The sequence below is a fragment of the Curcuma longa genome, unplaced genomic scaffold, assembly GCF_044706935.1.
Source record: "Curcuma longa cultivar G26 ecotype Majalengka, Jawa Barat unplaced genomic scaffold, ITB_CL_G26_1.1 contig_18157, whole genome shotgun sequence".
Taxonomy (NCBI): Eukaryota; Viridiplantae; Streptophyta; class Magnoliopsida; order Zingiberales; family Zingiberaceae; genus Curcuma; species Curcuma longa.
This window is the reverse complement of record NW_027430756.1, coordinates 1-13,187: the sequence shown is the minus strand read 5'-3', so window position 1 is coordinate 13,187 and position 13,187 is coordinate 1. Positions and strand designations below refer to the sequence as shown.

The 13,187-nt window shown below is 33.8% G+C and overlaps 2 pseudogenes; both read right to left on the bottom strand.

The window, feature by feature from the left end:
- Positions 1-9,038: 9,038 nt before the first annotated feature.
- On the bottom strand, positions 9,039-9,810 carry LOC141816785 (uncharacterized; annotated as a pseudogene).
- A 27-nt stretch (positions 9,811-9,837) lies between these two features.
- On the bottom strand, positions 9,838-10,536 carry LOC141816784 (target of rapamycin complex subunit LST8-like; annotated as a pseudogene).
- Positions 10,537-13,187: the final 2,651 nt, after the last annotated feature.

Here is a 13,187-nt window from a genome sequence, read left to right as displayed (position 1 = left end):
GATCCGAATGACATGGCAAATCAAATCTGATATGTTGCAACGGTTATTTGCTGACGCGATGAATAAACTTTATCCATTACAATGGTCGTTTGCTAACGTGGTTGACTAACGAAGTCATCTACTCACTGACGTGGCATTCAGTAGATCAATCTAGTTTAGTCTACTGATCTGGGTGGCGTGGCAGACTGATATAGTCATCCACTCAACGATCTATCCACGTGGTGTTTAATTGACCGATCTAGTTCAATAGACTAATCCACTGGTCTAAAACTCTTGTGCCACTCAACGGTTATTTGCTGACCGGTCAGTCTTCCTCCCGGCTTTGCACACCTCAGATGCTAAAGTATTCTTTCGTAACTCCTCGTCCCTTAGATGCACCGAACTCGTCGGCTTCTTTTATGTATCATTCTTCTCACTCGCTACATCTTCTGCCAAGGTTCGTCATCTTTGATGCTCCTCGTCCTCTCCGGTTCCTCACCGTACTCCACCAGATCTTGAGCCATTGGGTATCTGTGTGTTCTCCTAAGTTCCTACACACTTAGACACACAACTTAGTGGCACAAACAAGACCTAACTTAGACTAGTTTGACAATACATTAAAACAGTCATGGTTCAAATCACTTGGGATTCCAACAAAATGCAAACTTGTATGAGTCATTTAGATTCATATATGAAGAACAATTCATGTTTAGAAAGGTATCAGAGCCACAAGTTGTGTCATCAATTTTATAGTGTTAAGATGCAACGTTTTTCAATGATTTCAAACTATGTGCGTGCGTTCTAGCTAGATTTCGATCTAATATAGAAAAATGATGCATATTTGTCTAATTTAGAAAAAGAGAACTAGGATTTATGTTGGTTTCAAGTTCTTCGTGATTTTTGCAAAGAATAACGATGGTTTTAGTAACCATCATAGTTTATAGAAAAAATATCGTGTTTGATCCATGAAAACATAATAAATTTGTGATTAGTCAACTGATGCATTAGGTCAGTCAATTGATATGTCGAGAATTGCAAATAGTAGGTTCAAGAATCAAATGAAGCACTCGACTGATCAGTCAACTACCATATAGGACCAATTGATTATTTTGTTGAAATCGCGCATAGAATGATTTTGAGTCAATCGAGGCACTCAACTGCTTCAATAGTCGGTTGCCATTAAGATCTAGTCAATTGTTGTGTGCACGAGTCAAGAATGATATGTTTTCTGATCGACTGAGGAACTCAACTAATTTGTATTAGTCGACTGCCATTTGAGATCAATCAACTATTATTTTTGAGGTTGAGCTCAGAATATTTTTGAATCGATTAAGATACTTGACTATTTATGCAATCGACTATTCACACATGGGGATGCGAACAAAGGATTTTCTAGTCGATTGAAGTACTCGACTGATTCACTTGACTATCATTAAGGCTTAGTCGACTATTTGAGTTACCACTTGACTAGTATTAGTCAACTGCTTCTATTCAATTCAGTTTTCTAAATTTTTCTTAGAATTTATTTACATAAGTGTTACTTATTGAATTAATATTATCACTAAAGTGAGAATCATTAGGAAAATTAAGTACATTTTGTGTTGATAGATATATGTCTATGTTAAAATAATTAACCCAAAGGAAAATTATTTTAGGCCCGATATAAAGCATAAATTTTATTGATTATGTGCATAATATATCAATCCAAAGGAAGATATGTTATGCGGCTAATTAAGATTATTGTGAGCAGAGCTTGTAAACTTATACATGTAGCTCATATAAAGTATTATTTTATGGGTTGCGCACATAATATGTCGACCCAAAAGAAAGCATATTGTGTAGCTATCGAACCATGAGCTATAATTTGAGAGCATCACTAACAAGTTATATTTTAATCTAAAGATTAAATGCAATATTATACTTGGTATCTCATTAAAGGCCCACATATATGCACATTATTTTGATTGTTGCATTTACTTAATTATATATACATGTACATGTATGTTTAGGACTTACATGAGATTTGTTTTTCCTTTAAAAAAAAAAGAATACTCAATATTGGTCAACATCAATAACATGTCAATATTAATACTAACAATAATTTTAAGGAATCGAAAAGGACCAATAATAACGGTAAGGGTAAATAAAGTACAAAATCTGAGACTTGGGGGCATAAAGTGCAAAAGAAATAAGATTAGGAACCTACTTATTTCTTTTACAATAAGAAAGGTCACCTAAAGAAGGACTACTTCAAGTACGCCAACTTACGTGTCAAGATAGGTATAGATTTCAATTTTATTAGTTCAGAAATTAATTTGGCTACTGTGTCTAATGACACTTGATAAATAAATACTATTGTTACTACCTACATAAGTGTCATTATGTAAAATTATCTCAGGAGTCTATTATCAATTGATGGCAAAAAATACATCTATATGGAAAATGATAAAAGGCTAAAGTTGAGGTGATATATGTTTTTAGATTTTATCTAGGAACCAATGTATTTCTAAATTTGGAAAATACTTTTAAAATATCATCCTTTCGATGAAATTTAATTTTTATTTCTTATTTGGATAAATTAGGATATTCTTGTTCATTTGGAAATGAAATATTTAGGGGGCGTTTGTTTTGATCTTTTTTCATTTGTATTTTCTTATTTTCTAGAAATTGTTGTTTGCTTTGTGTTTTCCAATCTCATTCTCTGGAAAATGAGAAATCATTTTCTAAGAAAATAGAAAATGACAAAAATATCATTTTCTATAGAGAAAGAAAACTGCGGTTGACAAATAAAAAATGCAAAAACACGACTACAATAATGTCGCACGCCTTCAAATTTCTCCCCGATATCGCAATCTCATCGCACAACTCTTTTTCTCCCCGGTATAATTTTGACCCCCAACAACTTAGGCATCTCCGCCTCGGCCTCCAGGAAGCTAGCGCCTTCGATGGGAACCGCGGCACTGACACTAAAAAACAAACATTTCTTCTGTTTCCCATAAAGTGGAGAGGAAAGGAGCGGCCTTTGGGGGTCGAAGGCATCTCTCAACCTCGGAAGCAATGGAGTTCTCTCCTTTGAGTTAAAGCCGAGGACCGAGGAGGCAAAACGGGTGACGGCGAAGGGGAGTCGGCGGTGGAGGGATTGGCGGAAGGTGCGAGCTTACGGTGCAAGAGGCAGCGAAAGGAGGCCCTATGCTGAGATAACCCTCTCCATGATTCCAAGTGGTCGACACTAAGGGATATCCGAGTAGTAGAGAGAAGCTTGAACAAATTTGGGAATTTAATAACCAGAACCCAACCTCGGAATTGTTACGAGGTAGTAACACACTCTTTTTTACTAGTCCTGTTCCTGAAGGGATGAGAACAGGGAAGGAAACATCTAAGGAAGAGGATCGAAATGCAGGAATTGATCCGTCGATGTAAGCAATGTGTTGGTGAGATAGAAGTCTTCGTGGTCGCATCTCAAAAACAGACCTGTTTGATTCGATTTGCTTAGTATTTTATCCTTTAAATATTTTTTTCTTTCTGAACTTTTCATTAAATTATGTTAATACTCTTTTGATTTTTTGATTATACTATAATTATTTATTTGATAAATTTTATTTTTATTTTTTTATAATTTAGATATCCAATTCTTTAAATTAATTAATTTTAATTTATTTTCCATCCCACGGTCCCACACAGTTAGGTTAGATTTGACTCCTTCTTGTATGATTTTTTCTTTTCCATGAATAAGATGGTCTTTTTATTAAAAAAACTATTTTATTTATAATTTTTTATATTAACAAACTAAACATATTTTTAATTTTTTTAGAAAATAGAAAACAGTATATCATACCAAACGTATTTTTTATTTTCTAAAAATTAGATCAGAAAATAGAAAAATAGAAATAGAAAATAGAAAAAAATTCAAACCAAACGCCCCCTTAGTATTTTTCAAAATATTGTTTTGATTGGTATTGGTTTCTAAATTGATAAATTATACAGATTAAATATCATAACTTCTACTGATAATGAAATAATGCATAAGTGGCACAAAATAAAATTTGACTAATGAGGATTCATCCATATTATGATTAGAACATATATCCAAACAATACTTAAAAAGATTAATGTCATAAAGAATTTTTGATTCTGTTGATATGCCAGAATTTGAAGTCTACATTGAATGTATTAAAGGAAAAATAATTAACAAAAGGAATAAGGGTGCAAATCGATGTAACGAAGTCTTAGCACTAATACATACAAATTTATATAAATCATTCCCTAATACTTCTTGGATGATCAAACATACTTTATTAGTTTCATAGATGACTATTCCTGATATAGTTATTTGAACCTTATTGATGAAAAGTTGCAATCCCTATGCATATTCAAACTCTTCCAAACTAAAATTGAGAATCAACTAGGTAAGAAGATTAAGGTCGTGAAATATGACCGTGATGGTGAATATTATGACAAATATGACTGATCAAGTAAACAACGTCTTGCGTCTTTTGTATAGTACCTTGTTGAAGGCGATATCGCCCCTCAATACACCATGTTAGGAACTCTTAGTCAGAATGATGTAGCTGAGCAATGAAATCGGATCCTAAAAAGACATGGTAGGAAGTATGACGACTTTCTCTTCTTTACTGAAGTATTTATGAGGTGAGGCATTAAAGATTACAGTTTATTTATTTACTAAATAAAGTATCTAGTAAGGTAGTGATTAAAATCCCATATGAGTTGTGGACGAGTATGCATGAAGCCTAGCATTAGGCATTTACATGTTTGAAGTTGTCCAGTTGAGGATAGAACTTATAGACCTAATGAAAGAAAATCATACTCAAAGACTGTCGACTTCTATTTTGTAGGTTATTCTGAAAGGTATAAGGGCTTTAATTAGATTGTATGACCCCTCAAATAAATCCTTTTTCGAGATGGGTAATGCTGAGTTTATTGAGTATGGTAGGAGCAATAAAGTTAGGGATATTTTTTTTGGAGGAGGACAACATAGACGATCCTACTATAGTCACTACTATAAAAGTTAATAGCGATATGATAATCATTCCCTATATTATTGGAGTTGTATATCTAGTGGGATTAGTGAATTAAGATATTCTTGTACTACTCCCAATACAAACGGAGAATTCAACCACTCAAGTTGAGGTATTGCCTCCTATGATTGAGTAGATACCCCAATCACCTCAAGAGCAAGTGTCTTTAAGGAGATCTATTAAGGAAAGGAGATCAATAGTTTCACATGATTATATTTATCTGCAAGAGCATAATTTTGACATAGGATTGAAAAGTGATCCTACATCTTTCTATGAAATCAAATAGTGCCCTCCTCAAAAGTGGATCGAAGCCATGAAGGAAGAGATGAAGTTTATGGCAGACAATGGCGTTTGGAAACTTATAGAATTGCCTAAAGGAGCGAAACCTATTAGTTGTAAATGGATTTTTAAATCAAATGGGATTCAAAGGGTAATGTCAAAAAGTATAAGGCTCACATTGTTTCCAAGGGATTCACTTAGAAGGAGAATATTAATTACAAGGAGATTTTATCATCTGTTTCGATAAAAGCCTTCTTTAGGATAATCATGACACTTATAGCTCATTATAATTAGAGATTCACTAAATGGATGTAAAGACTATATTTCTCAATAAAGAAATTGATGAGATTATGTACATAGTGCAATCGGAGAGCTAGTATGTAGATTTAAAAAGTCCATTTATGATCTAAAGCAGACATCCCATCAATAATACCAGAAATTTGATCAGGTGGTTACTTTATTTGATTTTAAGGAGAACAATGTTGATTGATGCATTTACATCAAGTTTAGTTTGAGCAACTTATTATACTTGTCATGTATGTGGATGATATATTTCTGGTAAGCAATGATAAGACTCTACAGTATGAAACGAAGTTATTCCTATCTAGTCAGTTTGAAATGATAGATCTTAGGCTGCGTTTGGTTTCATGAGACAGAGTAGAAATTTTTGTCTCTGTTTTGGTTTTGAGGCAAATACAGAAATAGGATTTCTATCTCCGTCTTTGTTTCCATTTCACTGTAAAAATGGGGACACTGAAACGGAGACGGAGACAAAAACTACCCATCTCCGCTTCCGACACCGTCGCGCCGCCGTCCGGTCACCGCCGACCGCCAGGCCGAGCGCGTTGGACGCTCAACTCGTCGGCGCTCCGGCCGGCGTCGGATTCTATTACCAACCGGAATCCGACCAAAAACAGAGCCCTGCGCGCCCCAGCCACTGTTGGTCGGACATTAAAATGGTGGAGTCCGACCGCGGTCGAATCATCGCGGCCGGATATGGTATGCCCGAAATCGGCCAACAGTGTCCCTGTCTCTGTATTACCAAACACGATACAGAGACCATTGTAAATGCGTCCCTGTCTCTACTGTATTTCTGTATTTCTGTCTCTGTATTTCTGTCTACTGTAAACCAAACGCAGCTTTAGTGATGCATCTTTTATGTTGGGCATACAAATCTATCATAATCGTTCAAGAGGTATTCTTGAACTATCACAAAAGATCTACATTAAAATGGTGCTCAATCAATATGGTATGCTTGTGCATGGGGTGACACACTGATGTCGAGAGGTGACAGCTTGCAGCAATATCCATAACTTGAACTTGAGATGAAGGAGATTTTTTCTTATGCCTGGATGTAGAGAGTTTTATATATGCTCAAGTTTGTACGTGTCTAGATATAACATATATAGTTGGGATGTTGGATAGATATTTGAGTAACCCATGTATGGATCACTGGAAAGTCGTAAAGAGGATCATATGGTATTTGCAAAGAACAAAGGATTTTAGCTATAGCCATTTCAAACATAGAGACAATTCATAGTGTATTATGAGGCATCTAATCAGGGAATATGGCTATGAAACTTTATCATAGGATTGCATATTATTGATGGCATTGACAAATTATTAAGGATCAACTATGAAAATAAAGTCATCGAGTTATATTCAAAGAACAATTATAGTTCGTTGAAATCTAAGCACATCAATATTAAATTTTCAACTGTTAAAGAAAAAGTTTAGAGTAGTCAAGTGACTATTGAGCATATTAGCACAGATTCTATTATAACATATTCACTCACCAAGGATTTGCCACCCAAGGTGTTTCATGCGCATGTGGAGCATATGAGGGGTTTTCGATTGGATGAAGTATCCGTTTAGTAGGAGTCTGTATTTATCATTTTATGCTCTATGTTGATGAACACATTTATTTTGGTTATTGTACATAATAAGGTTTATAGATACATGTGTATTTTTTTATTTTGATACTCTGAAATAAAGATATCATGATTACTATTGCAGTATGATATATGATATGAATTCTCTTTTGAGTCATAAAGTATAAATCATGATTTATTACTGTAATTTTATATAACGTGTTTGTAAAAATTATTTGGATTCATTTGAGTCATAAGATGACTAGTTGAGAGTAAGCAAATGCAGATTCTCCAACGACTTCAAGATCATGCCTTTGAACCTCAAATCAGGTTTGGATTTACAATTTTATTTTGCTTTTGCAATCTATCTATCTTCACAATTTTGTTATATATCAATGACAAGATCTTGTGTAAAATTGTATAAGTCATTTAGATTCATGGATGGGGAATAATTTATGCTTAGAAAACTTCTAACATCAAAGACCTCCAAGTGATGGATAGTAGAAGCTAGGAATCTAGTGCACAAATGGTCATGGGGTCGACTGTGAAAGCCGCTGGGATAGTGGATTCCATCTTTTACTGAAGTAGAAATAATCTAATGATAGATGTTCAGCCATCCGACACTTTCACCTCTAACTGGACCACCACCTCAAGCCAAAGTGAACAGACTTGTTTAGTCATAATATATCACACTGAAAATTCAAACAAATGTGGCATTCAAAGTGTGGAACCTATACATATTGCTTTTTCGTTTGTAGGATTTGCAATTTTCTTATGTTTATAATGAATTCTTATGTTATAATAATTTCTATGTTTAATTACAGAAGTGTAACTAAAAATATTTATTGCTAGAAAATTTAAACATTTTGTTAAAAAATATTATTTCTATTTAATTTAGAATAATTTTTTTGTATTTTATTATATTATAGAAATATACAGAAGAAATTAAATGAACTAAGCAAAATAAAAAAAATTGAGTAAATTTTGTTGAATGAATTAGGTTGATCACTAGTAAGGGTTGAAGCTATCAAATAAATTAAATATGGATAGATAAGCCAAATGGATGGACTAATCAATTCGAATGAACAAGGAATGTGTGAATAATCTAATCTGTATGAGGGACTATTGGGATCGTTGACGTCGTTAGAAAAGGGATGAAAACAATTTGTTGATTCATCACTTGTTGATCGTGTGTTTGTCTACAAGTCAATACGCAGCAGAAACAAAAATATATTACACAAAGGAAAAACAAACACAGAGACAAACCGATTTAACATAGTTTGGAACCTCCAGTTCCTACTCCACGGTCTACTAACGGTCTACTATCCTAGCCAAACCACCACTAGCTTTCTTCTTCTCAGACATCTTTCGAAGAGAGAAAAATCTCTTACCGCACTTGTTGTTATACAACCAATACAACACAAATATAAAGATAAAAATAAATATAATATAAATAAATAATTTACAAATAAAATCTTTGCTTTCACTATAACAAATTTAGTTTTTGGCAGTGTGCTATTATGCTATCCGCAGTATGCATCGCACGTTGCACAACTGTTGAAAGTCATAAGATATCGACATTCAACCATGAACACCACATTCGACCATGAGCACCACATTCGATCAAAATTGATATCAAGAACGAAAATTGAAATAAAAATGAACTCAAAATTGAAACTCAAACAATTATCATACCACATTCAACCATCAACACCACACATAAATAAACAATAAGATATCGCATAAAAACTAATTAATGTGAATTCTTTGTTATCTAATAAGAAAAAAATAATAGAGTAATAAGAAATTCACTTAGTAACATGATTTATTTCTTAAAAAAATGTATATGACTTTAAAAATGGTAAAATCTATATCAATCACACAAAGCTATATATTTAGATAACTAAGCGATTGTGCTTCCTATTGAATCTTTGAGAAAAAGCATTTCATCATTTAATCGAATCAGGTCCACCTTCTCCAAAAAAAACTCTATCAACCCAAACTTTTCAATAAGATCCACCAAAAAGAACATGTTGCACTTTTATTTTTGGAGTTGTGGATGCAATTCGGCCTTCTACAATGACTCCATCAACACACCAATGAAGCATCTTATATTTAGTATTATCACTGATATTTCTACCACTTATATTCTTCAATTTTGACGGTATAACAATACAAAGTTATTAATTCTACCATGACTATTTTTATAATAAATTTATAGTTTAGAAAATACATATTTTCAAGATAGTTACCTGAGTTGTAGCTAGATGTCAATTAACATTATCAACATTATCACTTTTTTTGCACCATTGGTATCACTATCGCCATCAATATCATTCCCAATATCACTACCAATTCCACCACTAGCAATATAATTTTACAAACAAATTGTGTCAAGTAATATCATCATAAAATAATTTACTAACAAGAACACAAAAAATCAATGTAATTAAGGCAATTATGTCAAATAATGTCACCATAAGATAATTTTGTTAACAAGAATACAAAAAATTGAAGAAATCACTCTTTCATATTTTATCTTATGTTGTTTAATTACTAATATGTCCTTGCTCATTTTGTTGTCTCATATTTTGAAAAAAAATATCCTTCATTTTTTGTATTTCTTGTTGAAGGTTATACACCATACTTTGAAGTTGTTTAATAGTTCCATTTTATTGCAAAAAAAAAAAAGGATCTGTCATTTCAATGGTCCCCTTAGAGTCGATCCCACAGGCATTGAGGAAGGTAAATTCAAGTACAAAAATAGGAGAGTCATAGTAAAGTGAATGGTAGATCCTGAGTTTATGTGAAATATGACTTCTGACTGTTATCAGAAATATCATGCGGCTCCTGACAATCACAACCATGCTTCCAAGTTCCATCTCATATCACAGTTAGAGACCCACAGCTGTATCAACCTCTGCAACTAACTCACAACTGCATGAATTTGCAGCAAGATCCCATACTCTAATGTTACCATTTTGATTAGTTCCTTTTGATTTGGGTGTAGAATGAGTGTATTAACAGCTGCACGACTTTCATATTCTCGTTGACAAGTTGCAGTTCTCAAATCCCATATCTTCACTGTACCATCTTCAAACCCTGAATACATCCAATTTCCATCACATTGAACGCCCACTTCCATAACGTTATTAGTATGTGATTCATAGCTGGAAACTGGGTGTGGACTATCGAAAGATGTTGGGATTGCCAGCAGCAGCTAAGTATCTTTCGTCAGGTGTTATATCAAGCCTATTGACTTGAGAATCTGGGTATTGAATGGTGCGATAACAGCGTCCACTTCTGGCCTCCCAGAATCTGATAGTGTGATCATAGCTTGCCGTGGCAAGAATCATAGAAGGTTGGCTCATTTTCAAGGACCTTATTGTTCACCTAACCCAACGTATTTCCCTATGGAATGGATTATGCCCCAAAGATGAAACTGGCCAAACACAGATCCTCAATATTCCATCAATAACAGGTTGCACTATCGCCATTACGGTTTACTAAAAATTGAGAATAGAAAAGGGGGTTAGCTGTTCTTCTCTCGGTTCAGAAGAAGAGAGGGTCGGGGCTACTACTCACCTTGGATGCTGACGGATGCGAATGATCATGCTACGTGAGCGAACGAATAGGCGAAGGCGGCTGAGTCAAACGACGGCGAAGGCATCGTGAGGCGATGCAACACATGGCATGCAGAGGCGACGGCGGCAATAAGCGGACAGATCACGAACAACAGATACGCGCGGACAAACTGCAACGGCGATAGCTACGACCAGTGCCGCATGCAGAGACGTCGGGCGACGTTGGGCTACCGGGCGGATTTAGGGATTTGACGCTCATCAACTGGTGCTCTATTGGGATCGTTCAGTGTAATGCGCAGGTGTAATGCGCATGTTTATTTATTTTCATTGTGTTTATAAAAATTTTTATCGAAAATGAATTTAGAAATCGAAATTATATTTGGGTTCCCAAATATAGTATAGCGATGGAAATATAATTTCAGTCGCTAAATTCATTTGCGATGAAAAATTTTATAAATTTTTTTTTCATCATAAATAAAAATTTTTGGATGGTTTTTTTTTCAAAATTAATGACAAAAATAAAAATTTCATCGCTAATTTTCCTATACATTTCAACGGTATACACCATTTTCCTAATTTTTATTCTGTTTTTATCAAAATATACAATCAACATTCATAATACATACAAATCATATCCAAATAATACACAAAAATAAAATACAATCAACAGTCACAATCCTAAATTATATCACAAATAATATCCAAACACTACATAAAACAATATCCATAATACAAATCATATCCAAACTTTGATACAAACTGTATCCATAATATAAACCGTATCCATGATACAAACCATATCCAAACAATTGAGACAAGTACATGTTATCATGGTCAAAAATAAAATAGCTTCATCATCCAATTCTAGATCAAGTAGAATATAATATGTTATTAAACACAACAAGTACAAGATATAGTATCAGAATAATCACAAACAATGAATGTTAATGTTAAAATAATTTATTAAAAAAAAATATAAACTGAATCACTAATAAATTTAACATGCTTTAAAAGAATACATACCTTAATTTCATAATATAGTATGGAATCATCAATGAAATATTGAAGTTTTATCTATATTATTTTTGAAAAAAATATAATATAATTAAAATTACATATAATATCAAAAATTAATAGAACCAATTTTAATATTTAATGAGTGATAAACACAAAAATCATCATTGAAGGTTAACACACTTCAGAATTTCTATTTATCAGGAGCGTTTGGGTTTTGAGTCTTTTGTAAATCAAAATCATGCGGCGTTGGAAAAGCAGAAAAACTTATTAATGAAAAGCAAACAAAGAATTTTTATATTTGATATAGTACGGAATCATCAATGAAATATTGAAGTTTTATCTATATTATTTTTGAAAAAAATATAATATAATTAAAATTACATATAATATCAAAAATTAATAGAACCAATTTTAATATTTAATGAGTGATAAACACAAAAATCATCATTGAAGGTTAACACACTTCAGAATTTCTATTTATCAGGAGCGTTTGGGTTTTGAGTCTTTTGTAAATCAAAATCATGCGGCATTGGAAAAGCAGAAAAACTTATTAATGAATAGCAAACAAAGAATTTTTATATTTGTCGGTCGATTATCGTCTTGACCCGATCATCCATCGATCGCTCCGACTGCTCTACTATCATCCCAACCCGATCATCTATTGACTGACCCGACTACTCTAATGACATGACTCGATCCCTCAATGTTTGATTTTCTAATCGTAACTCTTACATTTCAATGGATGAAGAACTAGGTCAACCCTGGCCGTAGGAGCCATCACACGATCATATGCAACATATGCATGGGAGTCAAAGTCGTAAAGAGCATTCTTTTTTACTTCCACCAATAATATCATAATATATATCATTTATAATTTCATCTAATAAAATATGTAAGTCCTCTCCCTCTATAGCAGACTTATTTTTGGATAATTTCAATCAAACCCAATTGCAATTAATTGAAATCAAGCCAAAGAAATTAATTCAGAAAGCCCACAAATAGGCCCAATTTGGAGAGAAATTAAATCTGGTTCAAGTCTAGTTCAAATCGGGATCAGTTTAACTCAACCAGGTTCAAAATTGGTTCAGAAATTGGCTCAGCTTGGGTTCAAATCCGGTTCAACACGAGTTCGGTTCAATTCAATTAGTTCAATTCGGTTCAAGCTTGGTTTAAGCCGCTGGTTCAACTCAAGCTTATAAGCCGATTTGGGTTCAACGTAGAAGGGGGGGGGGGGGGGGCTTGGTCCTAGGTCATATTGTAGTTTCTCACGCGCGATCCCTTCTTCTCCATTGAGCTCCATCGCGCAATTGCCCATCTCCATCTTCTTCTGCCCGATTGGTATAAACCAGAGGAGGCTGTAGTTCCGTACGACGAGCGCGACAATCCGCAAGAACTCTCACCATGAGCGATTTGCTCCGATG